This window comes from Corvus cornix, chromosome 3 (genome assembly GCF_000738735.6).
Source record: "Corvus cornix cornix isolate S_Up_H32 chromosome 3, ASM73873v5, whole genome shotgun sequence".
NCBI classification, from domain to species: Eukaryota; Metazoa; Chordata; class Aves; order Passeriformes; family Corvidae; genus Corvus; species Corvus cornix.
In genome coordinates this window covers 4,878,400-4,898,516 of record NC_047056.1, presented here as the reverse complement: position 1 = coordinate 4,898,516, position 20,117 = coordinate 4,878,400, and the positions used below count along the sequence as shown (strand labels likewise).

Here is a 20,117-nt window from a genome sequence, read left to right as displayed (position 1 = left end):
AGCTTTTTAAGATGAAGAGGCTTCCTCAGAACAAAGGCATGTGACCTTAAGTCAGTTTTAGGTATACTCAACTCAAAAGGCATAAAGATGGCAAAACGTCCTCTCACCCAGCAAAATTCTAAATCCAGAAGTTTTAAGGGAATCTTTTTGAAGAACAGAGTTATATGTGCTCTGCCAATGACCTTCTCTCTGATAGAGTCTCTGTGCAGTCACAGAGATAAAGCATCAGATGACACAGTGCATGAGATTTCTAATTTCTCTGTACGGGTTTCCAACTGACCCTTGGGATTTAGGAGCAGCAGGCCAAACTTCTGCTACAGACAAAGCAAATGACAGAAAAAAGTGTCTTTGTATGTATTTTTAACCTAGTACAATTTTGAAATATCATTCCTCCAAACTAAGTATTTTTTCTTCAATCTGAGTGGAGATGTTGGCTCTGTTTCTTTAATTAAAAAGCTACAAAATTGGCATATTGGATCGCTGATTTGCTCTCACTATAAAGAGTTGCTAAAGCTTTTCCTCTGGTCCTTTTCCAGATTCTTCCCCTTCAACAAAAAACTTTTGATTGCCTTTAGTGGGAGGTGAATCTGCTCCTTTACGATAGCCCATTCACGCAGCATACGCATTTCAAGGTCAATTAACCCATTTGATCTTTTTTTTGTTCTTATTAACCTTCCCTGCAAACATGGGTGTCGCATCAGTCAGGATGAGAGCCTGTTCTCTCCCTGCTGTGCTTTAATTCCCAGCCATTTGCCATGACTTAACCAATAACCAATTCTGAGTTTGGCTGCACTGATGCCTGGGGTTGCTCCATGATGGGGGAAAAGGGAGAGATTTTCAAGACCATTTTCACAACTGCCTTTTCATCTCATTTCATATAGCATGCAGAAGAATGAAAATAATACTAAAATCCCCAGAAAATAAGAGCAGAGAATACTGATGCTACAATACTTACTCATGATCCCTTAAGTACTTGCATTCCCAGTAGCCTACTAAAATCAGATCTTGGGAAAATGTAAACCTGCCAGCGATGGTGGCATTTCTGTGGCAGTTCTCAACAAATCCACAATCCACTTTCACTTGGCCTGGCCTCATTTAGAGTCTTTGCTAGGGAAAAACAAATCCCAATTTATGATATCTCAGGATTCCTGATGATGCCATAGGCTCCCAGCAACCATTGATCTGAACATGGAAGAGGCGGGCTTATGGATTAGGATAGGCTCTGATACTGGTCCCTGTCATTTCAGATATGAAGTTTTGTCTGGAGCAGTTTCGTGGTTTTTCAGATTTGACTATTTTAATCTGATAGTACTTGTCTGAAAAGAAACACCCCTTTTATATGGCAGAAATCTAATGGATTTTGCATCAAAAGGAAGAAGCAGCACAAAAGGAAGTGGCATTATGCCTGTGCCTTTTAAACAACAGCTCTGGAAAGTGCTTATGATTCAGCCTGTGCTGAAATCCTGGGCTCTGTGAAATCAGTGGGAATTTTAGTTTCAACCCAGATAGCTGGCTCATGTGTTACTGCTATTGCTTAACTAGCATCTGCTCCAGCAAGGAGCACATTTCTTGGTACCTAGAACATACTGTAAACAAATTCAGTGTGTGTCTCAATCTAGTTCCTTTTCCATGAAGCATGGGATCAGTGACCTGGAAACCATCTACACTCAGCAGGATTGTTACACCCAGAAAGAGTATGAAGGTCTTGTCATTAAATGATTGGACCAAGCATGGCAAAAGAAGAACCAGGCACCTTCCTCCAAAGCCTCAGGAAACATCTAAATGCTTATCTTCTATTTTTTCTCCTCTCAGCCCCTTTCAATTCCAAGGGTGAAGGAAAGATGTGGTGCTAGGAAAAAAAAAAAAAAACAAACACCTCAGCAATGGACTTACTCAGGTAGTTATTCCAAATCATACAAATCAGATGTGATACCTACTGGTCTCATGTTGCTGCAAGAACTATTTCAGGATGTTTTCATTTCTCTAGGTTCAAAAATCTCAGCCTAGACAGTAAAGTGATTGCCTTGCATAGATAATACACATTATTTGAATGCAATATACCCATAAAGCATTATTTTTTATACAAGGGGCTTAGGTACCAATGTTTCATTTCCAGAGGAATGACTGAATACACGATGTTTTAGATACACATCTGGAAATGTGTGTAAACAAATCAGGAAAGGAGCAATAACTGATTTAAATAACAGATGGCTTTGACCAAAGTCAGGTCAAATGAAGACATGGCAAAAGCTACACAGAAACACTGTATATGAAGTGATATCAGAAATGCACCAAAACCTAAATTTATTATTTTAAATTTGGTTTCAGAGAAATATATATGAGAACTCTATTTCACTTGCTATCCTGAGTTTATTGGTGTAATTTTAGTTTTTGAAAAGAAGCAGTCGCCTCAGCCTTGAAAATGCTTCACTGCAATGGTGAAGAGCACACACAGCCAGGAGGAAGAGAAGAGGGAGAAACATACTAAGAGTTAAACATAGTGTTTGCAGGATTTGGGATTAAAGATAAACTCAGCTTCACCAGAAGTATATCATCCTAACTGCATTTTAAATTGGGTCAAATTATACTTCAATTATCAGTGGGAGCAGGATCATTAAATTCTATGGAACAACTCCAGAAAAGAAATATAGAAAATGTGACCCTATCTCTTGATAAAAGATCAGTCCTTCTGATAAAAAGCTCCTTTCACATCATGCAGACAGCAAAGCTCACACCTGATCAATGCGACAGCAGTGCCACAAGGTGTGGTGAAGCTGCCTTGTGTGTTAAGAGATGACACCTTCCAAATGCAGTAGCCACTCATTTACTGAGAGAATTAATCTGCTAATTCTTCCCTAAACTCATGGCCAGAGGCCATTGGAATCTGTTTATGTTTGATCTGCTCCCTTTACGACATGTCATACATACAGAACAGCAGTCAGACACAGCTTTTATCTTTACAAGTGAGCCTGATAACTTATGTGACACAGCCACTCAATCAGGTGACTCTTGAAGAGTGAATATAAAATTCTGGCACACAAACCACCACCATAGCAACAAAGACAGCCTGGCAACAGCAGCTGCTGCACAGAAAGAAATTGGAAGGGGAGGGGAATCTCGTAAGTCCATTTCCTGTTGAAATAATTTTAATTTTTCCCCTCACATCGGAATCACAAATGTCTCCAAAATACTGGGAGAATAAAGATTAACGCACAATGATGGAAATTATGACACAAATAGCGTCTTTGTGTAAATGAAGTGGCTGGGTCACTGCTACACTCAACTGGGACCATATTTTACTCTGGATGGATTGGCTTGATGTACAGCTGGCACCTGTGGAACCGCATGTCACCAGGAACAGTCCACAATGCTGCAGACAACACCCTGCATGAGGAAGAATGAACCCTTGATGGTTTGGACAGAAGATGCTGCTAAAAGAATTCCTCCCTCACTGAGACCTGAGCCCTCCTACCCTGCTCTTTCACTGGGGATGGGCCCTGGTTTGCGAGGTCCTTCCCTGATGCGGCTTCATCCCATGGGCCCCTCTTCATGTCCCCCAGCATCCAGGCCACCAGGGAGCCCTGACACTCTGCCTACTTAACCTCTGCTAAAAAAAACCCCAAACTATTACCAGAAGAACACAAAGTTATTGCCATACTTGCAACAGTTAAAATGGCAAGTTAAAAAGTCAGCTAATGCATTCCCTAGGAAGTGTTAAGTCACCTTTTATGTACTATAACCTGTTCTTGCTTCCCTGTTAAATTTACAGCATAATATATTTTTTTACAGATTGTTAAAACCAGTCCATAAAACATAGAACACATTTAAGAATGTTGAAGTTAATTATGAACGATTTCATGGCCTACCAGGTCTGTTAAATCACATGTGGGGTAAACTGCCAAGGGTCCACTGACTTCAAAGCTGTGCATTTGTTTGTCCCAGTGTAATGTATGCACCTTCGCCTTTTTTTATTCTCTTCTAGCTCAACTTTTGTCCCAGCTGTATATGCAGATTAGAACCAACTCAAAAGCAGACTCTCTCACCTGCTTTAATTTACATCCAAGTTGAGCTGTGAGTTGAACTAAAAGACAGAAATATTAAATGGGCTGCAAAGCAGGAATTGCCTTGAAAATCCCCATCCTTTTTGTAGAGCAGAAATTACGTGCTCTGGACGAGGTAGCTGCTGCATGAATGGGACCTCTGTGCTTCATGCAAAGAGAAGAATGCTGGTTTGTGCTTTTCTTGCAGTGTCTGAAAATTAGACATCTAATGGTATCTTTCAGAGGCACAAAGATGTTTCCATATTAGTTATATGCCCAGCATGCACAATGAGAGTCAGCATACACTTCCTCTGGATTCCCATCCGTAATTCCCACAAAGCTTTTGCATGAATTGCTATGACAAAGCAATATTTAACTAACAGCTCTCAGCTGTATTTCCCATTATCATGGTGGAGTCATGTCCCATGGTAGCTAATTCATTTAGGCCTAGCTTACAAGTTTGGTACAATTAAAAATATAGATATATATTAAAGCTGTCAGCAGGATGGTTTGTCTTTAGAAAGATGGGAGATTATGAGTCTGAAAAAGTGAATTCTGTTCCCAGATCTGGCCCAATCCCCTTTCCTTAAACTCAAACAAATTCATCTTTCAGGTCCTTCTAGATGGCTCTCACCCATTTCATTGCTAAAGGCAAAGAGCCCAGCATACACATACCCTGGATTCTGGAGATCACCAGGGCTTGGTTTAAGTACTCTGAAAATTAAGGGTCTATACACCATTGGGTGTATTTCATTTCCATTGAACATTTAGAGAAAAGAGTTTATAACACTTTCAGATGCTAAAAGTTAAAGAGAAAATTTGTGTTGAATTTCTTGCATAGGAAATTTGACATATTTTGAATTTTTAGATTTCCCAATTGCTGTTTTATCTCTTGATACTCCTGAATTGATCCAAAAAGATTTTGATGGTAGACCTTACCTTGAAGCAGCTCATTTGAAACTTTATGCCTTGCCCACTACCACTTCTCTCTAAGCTCATTTCAGAAGTATTCTTATAATACCCTCTCCTGAACCATCACACTTTCATTACCATTCTGGCTATTTTACAGAACCTGCAGTTGTAAAGGGTGGAATTCCACAACTGACAAAACTTTACTCACAAAGCACTAGAACACCATTTACATATCTGAAAACACTTGCTTTCAACTGTGTTTCTAAAACTTGGAGCAATTTTCTTGTGATGTAGGTCTTTGAGCCCCACCTCTTGGAATGAATCCTAACTCTTAACAACAAAAAAACCCCCCAAGTCCCAGTTACATTTCAGAGAGGCTGGTCTAAATCTAATTTAGTTCTTAATATTGCTCATCTGAATAAAACTCTGGTCACTAATAACATGTCTAATGGAAGAAAGGACTCAGTCTCCTGCAGTCTGAGCGCTGCCTCAGCCCAACTTCCAGTGTCAGTCTAACAAAGGACAGTGTCCTCCATAATCATCAAGTTGAACCAAATAAACTGAAAGCTATTATGGCCTATCCAAACTTATACTCTTATTAATATTTACAATAAGCATTTTCCAATATATAGTTCATTCTCTAGAAAAAAAAAATAGAGTACCATTCAACAGGAACTAACAGTTTTCTAGGATTTGAGGTGAGAGCTAGAAAGCTCCAAATGCAGGTTCAGGAATGGCTGTGCTGATGGCCCTGTCACTGTGTGGCAAGGGAAAGCACTAACTACAGCACTTGGCTGTCTGGGAAGCAATCTGCTCTAACAGGATGCCTGCTGAGCAATCAGAAACAACATTTACCAACCTCCCAACCAGGAGACATTGTTAGAAGCACAGAGACATTGTCAGAGGAAGGGAGGATGTTAAATGGGGGAGGAAAAATGCCTTTTATGAGGCCACCATGGGCTACATCTTGATATTTATCAGTGAAACACAGCCAGGAGGAAGAGAAGAGGGAGAAACAGCCGCTGTGTCTATTCCATAGCACTGCAAGATCACCAAAGTGCTGGTTGCCTCACTCACATTTTGTATCAGATACTCAGCTCCACAATACCCAAAGTCCTCTTGTTCCAGGAAAAGTAAGAAGAAAAGGACTAGTAGGTCAAACTGAAAGGGCCCAATCATACTTGGGTTGAAGTCAATCCATGGGCTTTGGTGCAAGTTCAAAAAGGCCCTCTGAAAGCAAATAATAAATTATCTTGCAATTAGCTTTCTTCTGAGATTATGCAACAGTTTTGATGAAACAGCAGATGATGAATCTAGGTTTCAATATTAATTTTCCCAGTAGTCTTGTAAACACATAAAAGGTCACGACATATAATTTCAAATAAGGAAAAGCAATTATTGTAAGGAGACCTCATGTTTCAGAGCAGCCAGCAGCTAAAGAACTACGAGCAAAACAAAGCTGAGTGCATCACAGGCTATAATAAAAAACACCTCTTGACTTCTCTACACAATGAGATTTGCAGCAATCATAAGGAATACCTGGCACAGGTGCTCATTTGAATTACCATTCCCCCACCAGTGTTACCACAGTGAAATCTCAGATCATCTACAAGCAGATTGTCTGCTTACAAAATTAATCTGAATGTAGATGCCAATTAAAGTATCTTTTCATTTAAGAAAAGAAAGAATAATAGACATGATTTGCTTTTACAGTGCCAAGAAGATGTTAAGTGATTACTAAACTTGTAATACGCGAGGGATTCAAGCAAGAGTGCAGCCTCCTTTTGCACACACATTTTTAGCAGTTTGGACTGTTTGTTACCATCTCAGTGACACAAAGGAAGCATGCTCAGAGCAAGGATTATCACTGCCCTAAGAGACCATGATCTTACAAGAAGTCTTAGATAAGCTGAGACCCAAGTCCACATTTCCAAGAAACCTAATTAAGTAGTGTTTTTCTGTTCTCCTCCATGCCTCAACACTGATAAAAAAACCCAAATAGATGCTTTAGATATGATACAATAGCAAGAATCAACAGAGCAGTGTAGGGAAAGGATCTTGTGAGAAGCATTATATAAATATCAATCAATGATTAGTGTTTAATATATACTGGTGCCAAGTCCGTCAATAAAATTCTAGTCATTGATACCATCTCAAAGCCAGCACAATAGGAGCTATTATTGAAGAAGGATTTAAATTAAAGCATAGCTGCCTTGCAGACTAGTTCAGAAATACCACCTAAAATAGAAGGGAAACAGCAATGTGACTTCAGCTTGGCATTTCAAACAAAGTCACCACAAATTCAATAATGTGAGCTCATCACTACAGAGCCAGAGCAGTGTCAGTCTTGCTTCAAATCCAAGTGCCTGATCACACACAGCACTGATCCTCCTTGGCACTTCACTGCTTTCCATTGAGCTGCAGGTACTGATTTCTTTTCAGGATCAGTTCAGAAAAGGTGATTTTCACAGACAGAAATGAGACATATGAACTCAAGAGCCCCTTCACATGGGCCTTTTCACATGCAAATTAATGATTGGAATCTATTTTTTTCAGGAGATGCAAAATGCTGCCATATGACTGTATCCTCACAAAGGTAGGCTCTACAGTCTGTGAAACAGCCATTTTGGAGTCAGAGCTCCTTGCCTTCCTCTACCGCTGTTCATCAGCGAAAAGCTTTTCCTCACTCACCTAAAAAATGGACATGGCTATTACCTGATAAGGATCTTGCAAGCTGTAATGAATATGTAATTGCACCATAGAATATTGCTAAAAATTGCCAGCTTTATTGTAGAAAAATATAAAAACACAGCGACTTTTGGCAGTGGAGACACAGGCATTGATCTGGGACTAGTTTGCTTCCCTGGTAGAAAACTGTTTCCCTCTGATCATTTAGCAGAAATAGTCAGGCCTTTCATTTACATAAAGTGGGAAGGTGAGGAACTCAATCCTCAGGTTCCACGCCCTCAGGATCAGCTCTGTGGCCTTGTCTCTTCTGTGGGTGAAGTCTCTACACCAAAACCTCCCTACTTAATTTTTCATCGCCTTCCTACACTGGGGAAGTTCATGTACACCTCAGCCCATGCCCCAATATTTGGCACAAGACCATTTCACTTTGTGATAGAAGTGTTTTAATACCAGATTGTTAATATAGGGGAATAATTCCAGCTATTGTGTGGGAGCATGGAAAACCTTTGGAGTCACCTAGCAAGTTCAAACCAAACTGCAAAGATCCAAGACTACAGAAATTGCTCAGATCCCCAGGAGGATAATCCAGCAGTGCTCTAACATCCTATCACTCACTGGTAGGAAATGGCTGACTTCCAATATGCCACAGGGGTGCCAGTCTCCTTAATTTCCTTCCTGAACTGTTTTGGAATATAATGGATCTCCAGAGATTTCAACAGGAAGAGCTTTAAAATCTTCCATTCTCACATGGTGGGCAGATCACTGTTCTTCAGTACTGCACCAGCCTGAGCAACATTTTACTTGCATTTGCTATTTGCCTTTTGTCTCTCTGGGAGGGTGGGCATTGAATTTGAGGAGCTTTAGGGAACACTGGTCTGCAGGCACTGAGTGGCCTGGGCAGCAGATTTCCAGTGTGACCCATGGTTTGTTTCTGGCAAAGCAGAGTATTCTGTACTCTCATCTACTTTTGTGTGTTTCTGATTCATAAAATGGCTTCAAAGGGACCTTAAATACCATCTAGTTCCACCAAAGATAAAAGTGTAATTATCTGACAAATACAGTTTATTCCTCCATTAAAATAAAAAGCATTTCAAAAAAAACTAGACACTGCTGGTGGCTGAACAATTTTTTTTAAAATCTGCTGTTCTCAGGCACACATCTTTTGTAAGAATTTAGAATGTAAGAAGAATGTAAGCATTTTGGGACAGTATTTTCTCAGCATACTGTGTTGTTAGTTATTTTACAAGAACATTGGGTGTGGAGTTTTCTGAGATATGAGAAAAGGAATTGGTAGGCTTTTTCCCTTTACATGGATAAAATAAGTGTTAAAGGTATGTCATCTATTCATGTACACATGCCTAATTACATTTAACTAAAAATGTTGTTTGCAGCACAACATACAAGTATTCTTCCTGGCAAACTAGACATCTCACTGAAATTTTTCTTCATTTTCTAAATCAAGCTATTTGCAACATTATCCCTTTCCAACAGAAGGAACACTTATTTTCCTCTCTGCAACACTTAAATCCTCAAGCCCAATTATAGCTGCTTTTGCCAACCTCTTAAAACTCATTTCTGCCATTAAAGAACCAGCCAGCTAGACTGCAGCACAGACCAGTAGATAAATCACAGCTGAGAGCAGCTTATGAGGCTGTTAGTTTAGGAAACCACGAGCCACCACCTCCCAAATGAAATAAAACTCATCAGTTCTTCTTTTACTCCCTCCTGGCTGTCAGGAGGCAGCAATTAACCCTTTGCCATGGCCCCCTCTTCTCTGTGGCTTGCACCTATCGCTTCTCAGGCTCCTCTCCAAGTCACCAGGAGGTTGTGTTTTCATCTTAGCAATGCACAGCTGTTTATTTGGAAAGTTTTGCCTGTATTCCCAAATAAAGGTATTTTTGTTTCTCCAATCAAGTTAAAGTCTGAGTGAGAGGCTGCCTGTTAAGATAACCGGGAAATGCATTTGGAGTTACTTGACATTTTGGCAAAAGTGGAAGATTTGTGCTTGGGTAGCACCTACCACATGTAACAGCTATTTGGGTTTGGCCCATACTGCTTTTAACAGTTTAGCTTCAAGAGGCTTTTCTGCATGACGTTTTTCTTTAAAATATCTCATAGCTTAGAAAACAGACAGGACTTCATTTTTGCTTGAATATATAAAGTTACATACTCTAACGAAGAGTCTTAACCCCTATGAAAGACAACCTCCTTTCTAAGAGAGACAGCCACAGCCCTCCTCTAATGGCAGCATTTCTGTGTCTGAGAAAAGGCTATTAGGAAGATACTGCCTTGCAGTGCTATAAAAATGAGTTAAAAGCCATCTTGCTGCTAGGTATTTTATATCTACAGCTACTCAGAAAAAAACCTGTCATTTCAAGTTCGAGAGGGGGAAACGTGTACAAAACATCTTTAGAGGTAGAGAATGAAAAAGGAAAGGTTGCTTTATGCATAATATATAATATCACCAACAGGTTTCAGTATATGAAAATACTCTTTAATATTTAAAGGGCTATTATGTGTCCCTTAATGCCAAATGATGCAAGATCAGCTGTGCATGAAAAATAATGACATTATCAAAGGGAACTGTATCTACTGAAGACATTGTGGAGCTAATGGAGTTGCTGTCCCTTATGTCTTTAGACATGTTTTCTTTCTAACTCCCTGATCTTAGGTGTTTAGTTGTTTGCAATAAACACAGACATTTCTGTACCTTTCCTGAAGGCAGACTTTCAGAAATGGGTGTGCTACCTGCATAGAGACCATCCTGCACTCCATGGATTTGTTCTACTGCAGTATTTAATCCATGAAGGCTCTCAAGGGCTAACTAAGTTTGACACAGGGGCAAACCAGGGGTGCTTTGTCTGTGCCATGGCATACAAATGAACTTCCCCAGATACACTAGGCTCACAAATGCAATATAGCAATTTCATTTCCCATGGCATTACTGTTCATTCTTGATTAGCTCTGCTTCCTTTACCTGGGTCACACATCTGAGTCAAAAATGGTTTCATATTTCAGGTATGCAACCTTGCAGATAAGATATGACTGCCTGCAAAATACACTCACATTCCACCTCCATTTGTAATATAAAAGCCAACCATTCCAACACAGCTAAATCCCACATAGAACAAAGAGAGGCTACAAAGCAAAGTGCATGTGGAATGCTGCCAGAAGCTCTAAAGGAAACTGTGTAGCATCCCCACACCTCCATGTGCCTGTCCTCACATCAGTGAGGAAGAGAAACCTTTATGTTCTTCTGTACCAGTTTAACCCACCACAGCACACAGCAACTGCTTGGATGTCCACAGATAAATGGGAGGCTGCATTTGGAAGCTCTGCCCCACAGGCCCCCTAAACCATTCTGGCTGGCTGTGCCCAAACAGCTCTGGTGCATTCCTAAAAATACATCCAGCTGACACTGCTGCATCAGACCCCCAAGAGTTCAGTCTCAAGGATGTGCTTGATTTAACAACACAGTCAAATGTACTGTCCAAGGCAAGGGAGTATTCATGCAGTGAAGACAATTCACTGGCTTACTAGTAACTGTTAAATAACCCAGTAATAAAGGAATATAGTGATCTTCAAACCCTCATGCAATAAAACACCCTATTATTTGTCTAAATTCAGGAATCCGCTTGTTATAAATGTAACTGCCACGGTTTGTGATCCATTAGTGAACTATTTTATATAAACCACCATAATAGCTTTGTGATTTACACTCACTATTTAATACTCTTTCCATCAGCAGCATTTTGGCAGTGATTCTTATTGCAAGTGTTCAGTAGAGAATAATTTCCTTGCAGTCAGTAATTGCCACCTCTCAAACAATTTCAGCCTTTTAGCATTGATTTTAAGAGAACTTTATGAGGAGTCACATATGAATATTCATCAACTATTGTATTACACATATAACTAGTTGAGCAAAATAGATCAGAGTAAAAGAAAAAGACCCTTACTAATTACAGCATACTCCTAAAATATAAAAGGAATTATTACTAGTGTATTTCAGAAATAAGGCTCCTAGCAATGGCACCTGCATTTCAGTCAAGCTTATTCTCAAATCAAAGTCTTTGTAGGGTAATTCTAACATATATTATTTTCAGGTTGCACTTACAACACATTTGCTTTACTCCAGGTTCAGCCTTGGTGTTTTTCATAAATCACTTTCTCCTGAAAGCTTCCTTAAGGAAAACACAGTCAGAAGCTAATACAAGTCTGCTGTGGAAAACTCTTAAGTGCCTGTTGACTGACAGCAGACAAGTCTTACATAGGAGAAGTGTGAAGTGAGAACAAAAAGATGGATAACCAGAGCTTGTTTCCATTAACAGTACAGATTTCTTAACTGTTTAATCAGGCTGTACCCCAAGTGGCTTCACATGACAAACTCCTGACACATGTATTTTGGAAATGACAAAAAATGGTGTTTGTAGAGATAGAACTCATGCAAAAGGAACAGTTACTTTCAGGACAATAGTTTGCACAATTTGCAGGATTGTGAGATGGCAAGAGCAAAGATGTATGGAAAAAGTATGTCTAGGAAATGCCTGCATGTACAGCCTTCAGAATTTCTTAGAGAGGAAAGCAAGAGGTGAGAGGACAAGCATTTGCCCCAAGTCCTCCTCCTGTAATATGTTAGATCTTTCACCATTAATTTGCCACTTAGGAGTAAACCAAGACCCAACCAAGTGATATGAACTGGTACAAAGCAACAGAGCAATGCTAAAGGAGAATCTCCATCCTTTGTTGGATGCAAGGGGAAACAGTGACCAAGGATGAGATAAAGGCAAGTTCTAGCCCATCTTTTACTCATTTATTACATTTGGAAGAACACACACTAAAAGTTACAGAACCATTGAAGGGACAATTTCTGCGATGACATAAGTTTAGAGATTTAGGTTAACATAGAAAGAAAAACTATCTATATTGATGACCATCCTAGTTTGAAACAACATTTGGTAACTGATATTGCTTTTTTGTCATTTTTATGACATCCCTTTGAAAATGCAGAATATGTCTCTCAAGGATCCATGCTCATATGGAATAGTGAGACATTAGTCAGTGGCTAATCCATAGAAGATACTGCTTCTGTTTAATGGTATTTATCAGAATGATATGACCAACTGGCAAAGAAATGTGAGCATCATTACAGATGATCCTGTTCTGGTGTCAGCTATCAAGGATACAGTTTTATTCCCTACTTTGCATTTTTACACTGACACGAATAAGTAATGTATTCTGATATAGCAGTGATTTAACCTTTCTCCTCCTTAAGCAAATAATTTTAATACGTAATTACAAGTAAGCATTTAACATTTGCTTAGAGTATAAACAGTTTAAATACACAGTTAAATGTTGACTGTTTCTTTAGATTAGGTACTTCTAAACTTATATCACAAAAAGTAAAAGATTGATTTCACAATCCATTTATATGCTATTTAAAGAGACAATTTTCCTCTAGAATTTGTTCACATGGTTTAAATAAGCACAAAACCTGCTGAAATTACTTTAAAGCAGCTCAAAATAATGATCTGCCAATGTGTAGCTAAATGGGATTAAGTAAGCACTGGACTGCATCAGCACATGCCCTGTGCTTGTGATTTGACCAAGATTTTCCCAAGACCTCTGACACTCAGTTCAGGATCCCCTAGGAGGGTCCACATCTTCCTGAACACTCAATGCCAAAATATCCAAAGGAAAACACAGCCAGGTATTTAGGTATTTAACTAGATATTTAACTAGATTTCTCCATGCCCTAGACTGCATGGAGAAATCAACTCTGCTTTACATGCTGAGCTATTATTTGAAAATGGAGCTAAATAAACTATTCAACATCTGATTTAACATCCTACCCACCTCAAAGATGAGAACAAGCAGCTACAATTCAACTTAAATTTGCTTTAAAGCACTGAATTGTTCTAAAAATACTTTTCCTGATTTCCACATTCCAGTGGCTGTGTTTTCACTGGTGATACCAGAACACCACAATGCAGGACTTGAACACATCCCAACGTGCAAACATCCACCTGGGAGCATCTCTACTTGCCACACCCTGAACTGACAGTGCCCTACCTCGTTGGAAGATATTCCTGGTGCCCACCAGAGGATGCTTGGCCAGGGACAGGTGGGAAGGTCTTGATGCCACAAGAAAGCTTCTGGCAGTGCCAAATCTAGTTCTGGGTCTCTTCCACACTGTTGCAAGTTTTTATGCTTTTGTTTAAACACTGTTTTTTCCAGCCTTTATTTCAGAAATCTCCCAGTCATTCTGAGTGGATGCTGCCTCACTTCCAGAAAAGCAGTTTGGGACTAATGCGCTCTGAGCTCTCTTGGGAAGCCCAGCCACACACCCACTGACGGTGCTGCTCCTACCTTGGCAGGTGGAGCATCCAGGCTGTTTGCCATGGGCAGGCTGAGCCAGAACACCGTGTTCTTGTAACTTTTTGTGGACACAGACATTTATAAACAAAGCTGAATTGGTTGAGGTGGGTTATATTGCAGGCAAGAATGGGCAATATTATGATTGGTTAGTCTAATTTGTATTTTTTTCTTTAAAAAGCTACAGATTTTCCACAGTGACCTGTGTAGCCTGCTTTGAACTGCTATTAGCCATGCCTAATATCAGATTTATTAAACAACAAAGTTCTGATGTTTCCTGCATCCATGTGGTGTTTCAATACCCAAGGATCTATTACTAGTTCTGACAGCAGAAAGGGAGCTTTTCTTTCTTTTCTGTAGAATATCTAGTGACCATTTTGAGGTCCTTTTGTATGCCAAGCTGATCATCCAGGAATCTGTCTTCCCTTGCAGCCATGCTTCAGGTCTTTTCCCTCCCCCCACCTTCCTTTTATCTACTGAAGTGAATGCATGCCTTGTTCTCAGAATGCATGCTCCTCACACAAGTGCCTGAAAAGCAATGGGAATGCTAAGTGCCATGTGAGATCATCTTGAATAAGATTGAGCCTGAAAGCTCTTCAGAAATTCAGACTTACTCTTGCAGCAAAAGAATATGAAATATGTCAGGCCCAGCTACTCTGACCACTCACTTATGCTAATGGACTTTGATAGGAACTTCTCTCATCAACAGTTTTTAATGCCTCTTCAGAGTGTTTCAGATTCCTAATAGGCCTAATAGTGTGGGGAACTGAAAGATATCCAGATGAATTATGCTCTCACAGTAACATTACCCTGTCATTCTCTCATTGTTCAAGCTTGAAATCTGTACCTCAGGTTAGAGTGACCTCAAATGCACATCAGAACCTAAGCCTTTTGGCTGTCATTACAATTTGGTTTATTCAGCCCATACAATTCACTCTAAAATGTAATCTGTAAGAAAACAGGAATTAGACTTGAATGGGAATAGGAATAGCCACAGCCATGTTGACTAGAATGAATAGCATTTATGAAGAAAAGCCATTTATCCAATGTCCTCCCAGAGTGAAGTAGTGCCTGTCTCACTAAAACACTGAAATAGATCCCAATGTAGTTGGTTTGTGCTGCCTCAATTTTCCAAAGATACGTTGACTTAAAAGTGAAAAAGACTTTGAGAGTCTTCCCTAAAAGCTCTTTTCTCACATGATTTCACAGATGAAAAGAAGAATCAGAGCAGCCACAAATGATAAAACATCAGCATTTACAAACAAGTAGAAATAGAGGGTGACAAAATGTAATGCCACTGGCAAGTGCAATCATACAAAGAGGGAAAAGTCAGATTTTTACAGCCATGCCAGTCCTACAGTAGGGCATTTTGGAGAAATGAGCTAAGCAACAAGCTCCAGAGGGTTTTCAGAACATTCCATGTACTCCTTTAAAAAGGCAGGGCTGCTAGTGCTGAGCACTAGAAAAATAGAGCATCAAGGATCCTCATCTAAAGCTCTTCTTTCTCATTTCTGTAGTACAGCACTACAAGTTTGTTCAGTAAGTCCATAACTCTTATTTTCCCAGGAAAGAGAAGAGAAACTGGCTTTATAAGAAGTGCATTCCTCCAGTCATAGGTAATTAGCAAACAGAAAACTGTCAGAACATTTTGGCAAGCGCAGGCAATAATGACTCATAACAACAACTTTTTTAGCCAAGAAACTTTCTATACCTCTTTCATCCCTCCTTTCTGTTACACATTGTGCAGCCTCCAACTAGTCACTCTTGCCACCTGCAGTTCATGGTCTCATGTTTGGAGTCCACAAGTCAATCAAAAGGGGTAAATCTATAAAAAAATAACCCCCCACTCCCCTGGCAGCTGTGGGGGTCCTTGCTAAGCAGGGTATTCTTAGTGTAAGACCCAATGACAGGATGCATCCATTTAAAGTTTACTTGCTCACCTAATTAATATGATGCTGTAGCATCATATTAATATCTAGGGAGTCAAGCCCTCCAATAAGCCAGAATACTCTTGGATTCTACTAACCCACTCCTTATTTTAGGAGCTCCTTTTTGGAGATAAAGGAAGGCCTATTAAATGGATCACATGACAAATGGTAAACAATTTGAGGTTTAATTCTGATTTTGGTATTAACTTTCAAAAATGACTTCTTGTAACTGTATTTCACACCTGTGACAGTTGTACTCTGCAGACATGCAAGGGTTAATTAGTTATAATTCCCCTTGAAAAGTGTAAAATGCTACCTAAGCGCTAAATGCCATAAATTTCTCCAATAATGAGTTGGCATAATTCCTAGACTTGATTACAACTTGTCCAAAAACTATGCATAATGCATACTGTACACAGAAAGGTCCATCATCCATTATATATGACCTTGAGCAGCCTGCAGAACAGATATTGGCCTAAGTAATCCACTCAGTATTTTGCTCTCTAAAATGGCCCAGAATTAATAGGTTGTAAAATATGTATCTTTGTTCTCCCCTATCTTTGCTTGCACTTAGCATGGTAATAAAAGCTGCTTCTTTAATATATGAATTATGCATTATGTGAGTATGAACTGTGAAAGGCTCACATGCAGCAAGACTAAATTGGCTTTCATTCAGTTTAGACAAAATGCAAAAATAGTTAATAATAGGAGTAATAACGCTGTTCTGATCATATAAGTTCTACTTCAATACTATGTAACAACACAGCTTGAGAACCATATAGGAGTTAACAAGTTACCACATGATTGGGCATTATCCCCACACTTGCAAGGAGCAAAAAGAAATGATGAAGTGAATTAAATTGCCCAAGATGAAATAAAGGGCCAGACTGCGCTAGAAACACACTCAGTCTCATAAATTGCTGTTTAGCAGTCACACCTCCAGCTCGCTCTTATCAAAAGGATTTCCTTTCTGATACAGCTATTGTTGTATCTTGTGATTTGTCAAGAATTAACATCTCCACAATGGTCACATGGAGACACATCGCTCTGAAGGACGTAGCTATTAGCATTAAAAATGCAGACAACTTAGTGGAGGAGCAGTAAAGGAGACAAAACACACCAGAATGGATTTGCAACAGGCACACAAATGTTTGTGGGAAGAAGTCTCCAGGAGTGGGCTCCCTGGACTATCAAGGCCAATTAAAAAAAATAACAGTCCAGGAAGAAAGGAAGCATAGTCTTGGAAGCCCTGATTTTATTTCACCTGCATGATAACACAAAATCTGGTGCCTCAATCACGCACAGTAACTTCTGTGTTTATATTTGCAGACAATAAGAACTCTGGCTGCTGGGAGGGACTCCATTTCTAAAATAAGCCCATAAACATTTGTGGAGCCACAGAGGAGCAGTATTTCCTCTACCAACTTAAATTTCTCTTCTTGGGCATCTATCACTGGCAGGAGAGTTGGGGGAAGATTTCCTTGACTTTGCTTCAGCTCTGGACTACTTCCCATGAGTGATAGTTCTCTAGGACCCTCATCCACACCGGTATTAAAAAGAGCACAAAGTCACAGAAGGCTCATCTTTGCCACTACAACTTAACATCTCATGAATTTCAGGCATTCTGAGTGCTGAAAAGGAAGAACAGGATACAGGAGTCCTCCTCCCATCCTTACCTTCCATACCCCATGCACACCTGCTCATTTACTGTCCTGTCAGGAGAAATGGGCTGGAAAGGAACCTGAACACCTCCTAAATTTCCCTGCTCCCCTGTTTGTAACTGTAGTTAACAGCTGCTACATGCTCAGCCTCAGGGTGGCAAACCTTAAGAGCAGAATTTAGGCTTATCTGTCTCAGAATTATTCAGGCTTATCCTTCTCTTGCTAAATTTCAGCTGGCTGGTGCTACTTGCAGGGTGTTGTCAGTCTGCAGCCATTAGCAAAGGAAACGCCACTCGAGCCTGACTGCTGTGCTCCGAAGGGAATGTTCACCCCATTACTGTCACCCCAAGCGCCCAGAGCACCTTCCGCAGACAGGAACACCACCTCTCCCATCTGCTGCTGGCAATGCATTGCAGCCTGAGCTGGACACTGCTGCTGCCATGAAGGCAATTAATCCTTCATGACTATTTGGCCCTTGGCTTCACTGAGGATTCCCAAAAAAGTCAGGTAATGCCAACTACACAGCTCCTTTGAGATGAGCCTCTTGTCAGCTATGAGAATGGATTTGAGTATCGCTATTTTCAGGGAAGACTATCAAATAATACTTTAATTTGCTTACAGCATGCATCTCAGCTCAAATAAGAGCTAAGAGGAGCAGCTGAGTCACTCAGATTGCCCTGATCCCTTCATCAGAACTGTTTATAAATCCCAGCTTAACAGGCATCTGGTGAAAACTTGGCAGACAACTTTGCCCAGTGGCAAAAATAAAAGTGTCTATTTAATCCTTGGAACATTTGCAGTCTCCAGACAGCTGACCAATGAATACTAAGCTGCTTTCCCTAAATATGCAATTTGTTGGCAGTCTCCAAAGGGTTAAGGGCTAGATTTAATTGCTAATAAAGTTGAATAAAATATTCTCAAAGGAATTAATGGGAATTTTTTTTAGGCTCCAAACTCAGCTAAACCAGTTTTTAATTAAGCCATATTTAATAAATAACATCTAAAACAACTGTGCTGCTTCCTTAAGGCTTACTAAGGAAAGGCTGATTCTCAATATTTTTTTGCAGACTTGCTGGCTGCAACATAGAGGAGGTTGGACAGTAGAATAAAGCATTGATTTTAATGAGATCAGCCTTGCTGTGATAGCTTTGCTTTCAATTGAGTTAAGCCAGGTTTGCAGCAGATGAGAATATCTGAGTATTTTATAGCACTCTGAGCTGATCTCAGTGCAGTAATGCAAGGGGCTCTTCCTTACACACAGACTTTCATATTGGTACATTTTCCCATCCAGCATGGAGAGACTTTTGAGTGCTTGGGTCTGGAACTCTGTGTTCTGTTTGTGCAGTGCCTGGCAGAGTGCAGCTCCAATGTACAAACAGGGCCAATGGGTATTCCAGTAATACAAACCCAAGTGATTTACTTACATTTCACACGACTTTATGTCACAAAGCAGATGCTTCTCCTGTCACGTGCCAAGGGTAGCATGCAATACCCTTCTGACTCAGCATGCGTGAGAGGCAGCAGAGACCTTCCTGACAAACCATATGGCACATTTATTTATAAAGTTGTGTACTTTGAGATGTACTGCCTGAGAACACACTTGTCAAACACTTGTGTGGTCTACAAACACAAAATAGTCTTAATATGGTGGGAAGTGTAGATAAAATGCAGTCAGGCTCCAGCTCCCTTCCTGGCTCCAGCACAGTCCCACTGAAAGGAGCCATTCAGCCTATCCAACAGCTGTATCACCAGTCAGATGTGCTAATTCCAACCCCTCCTACTCCTCTCACCCCGGTCATACCTACCGCTATCAGTTAGGAGTCACTGCCACTCTGAGCTCCCCTCCAGCCTCTCTGACTGCGACAATCCCTGAAGCAAATGGGATTGCCATCCTGGAAGTCAATGTGCTGCCCAGGCCATGTGAGCTGCCGCCATCAACTGGGCAGCTAATTAATTCATTTATCTGCACTAATGAACTAAGCAGCTCATTAGTGCAACTAAAACAATTATTAGTGTACAGTAAATGCCAGCAAAGCAAAGTTCTGCAGCCCAAGTGCCTGTAACACTGGATTAATGACTGCTCTGCACAATGTGCAAGGAGCAAGCACAATGGAATCCCAGGGATCTTCTTGCTTCTTATTTTCTGCCTATTTGCACAGGTCCCTGATGTCATGACCCAGAGCATCTTCCTCCCCCGTAAACTTCCAAAGGCTGATCAGCTCTGTGAATAAAGCTGGAGCTGCCTCAGTAGCTCTGCTAAGATATCTTGGGGAGAGGTTCCCCCCCTCCCCCCCTTCCTGCCCTCAGCTCCCTTCTAAGCTGAGGCTCTCACCCTCACCCCCTGCCTGGGGTCTGTCTCAGCTGTGTCACACGACCATGCCCATTCTTGGCTGTGGATCCCCTTGATCCAAACCCTGATCCACAGACTGACATCCCAGCTGACCTTGGCCAGACCCCAGAGGGACCTGACGTCCTCAGAGGCAGTGGGACAGGCAGGGCCTGGCTGACAAGGAATG

General features: G+C 40.5%; 1 long non-coding RNA gene across 1 annotated transcript in view; it reads left to right on the top strand.

Moving 5' to 3' along the window:
* The window catches only part of LOC109145098, a 40,720-nt gene that overhangs the window by 649 nt on the left and 19,954 nt on the right, over positions 1–20,117 (top strand). The gene's annotated exons all lie outside the window — the stretch shown is intronic.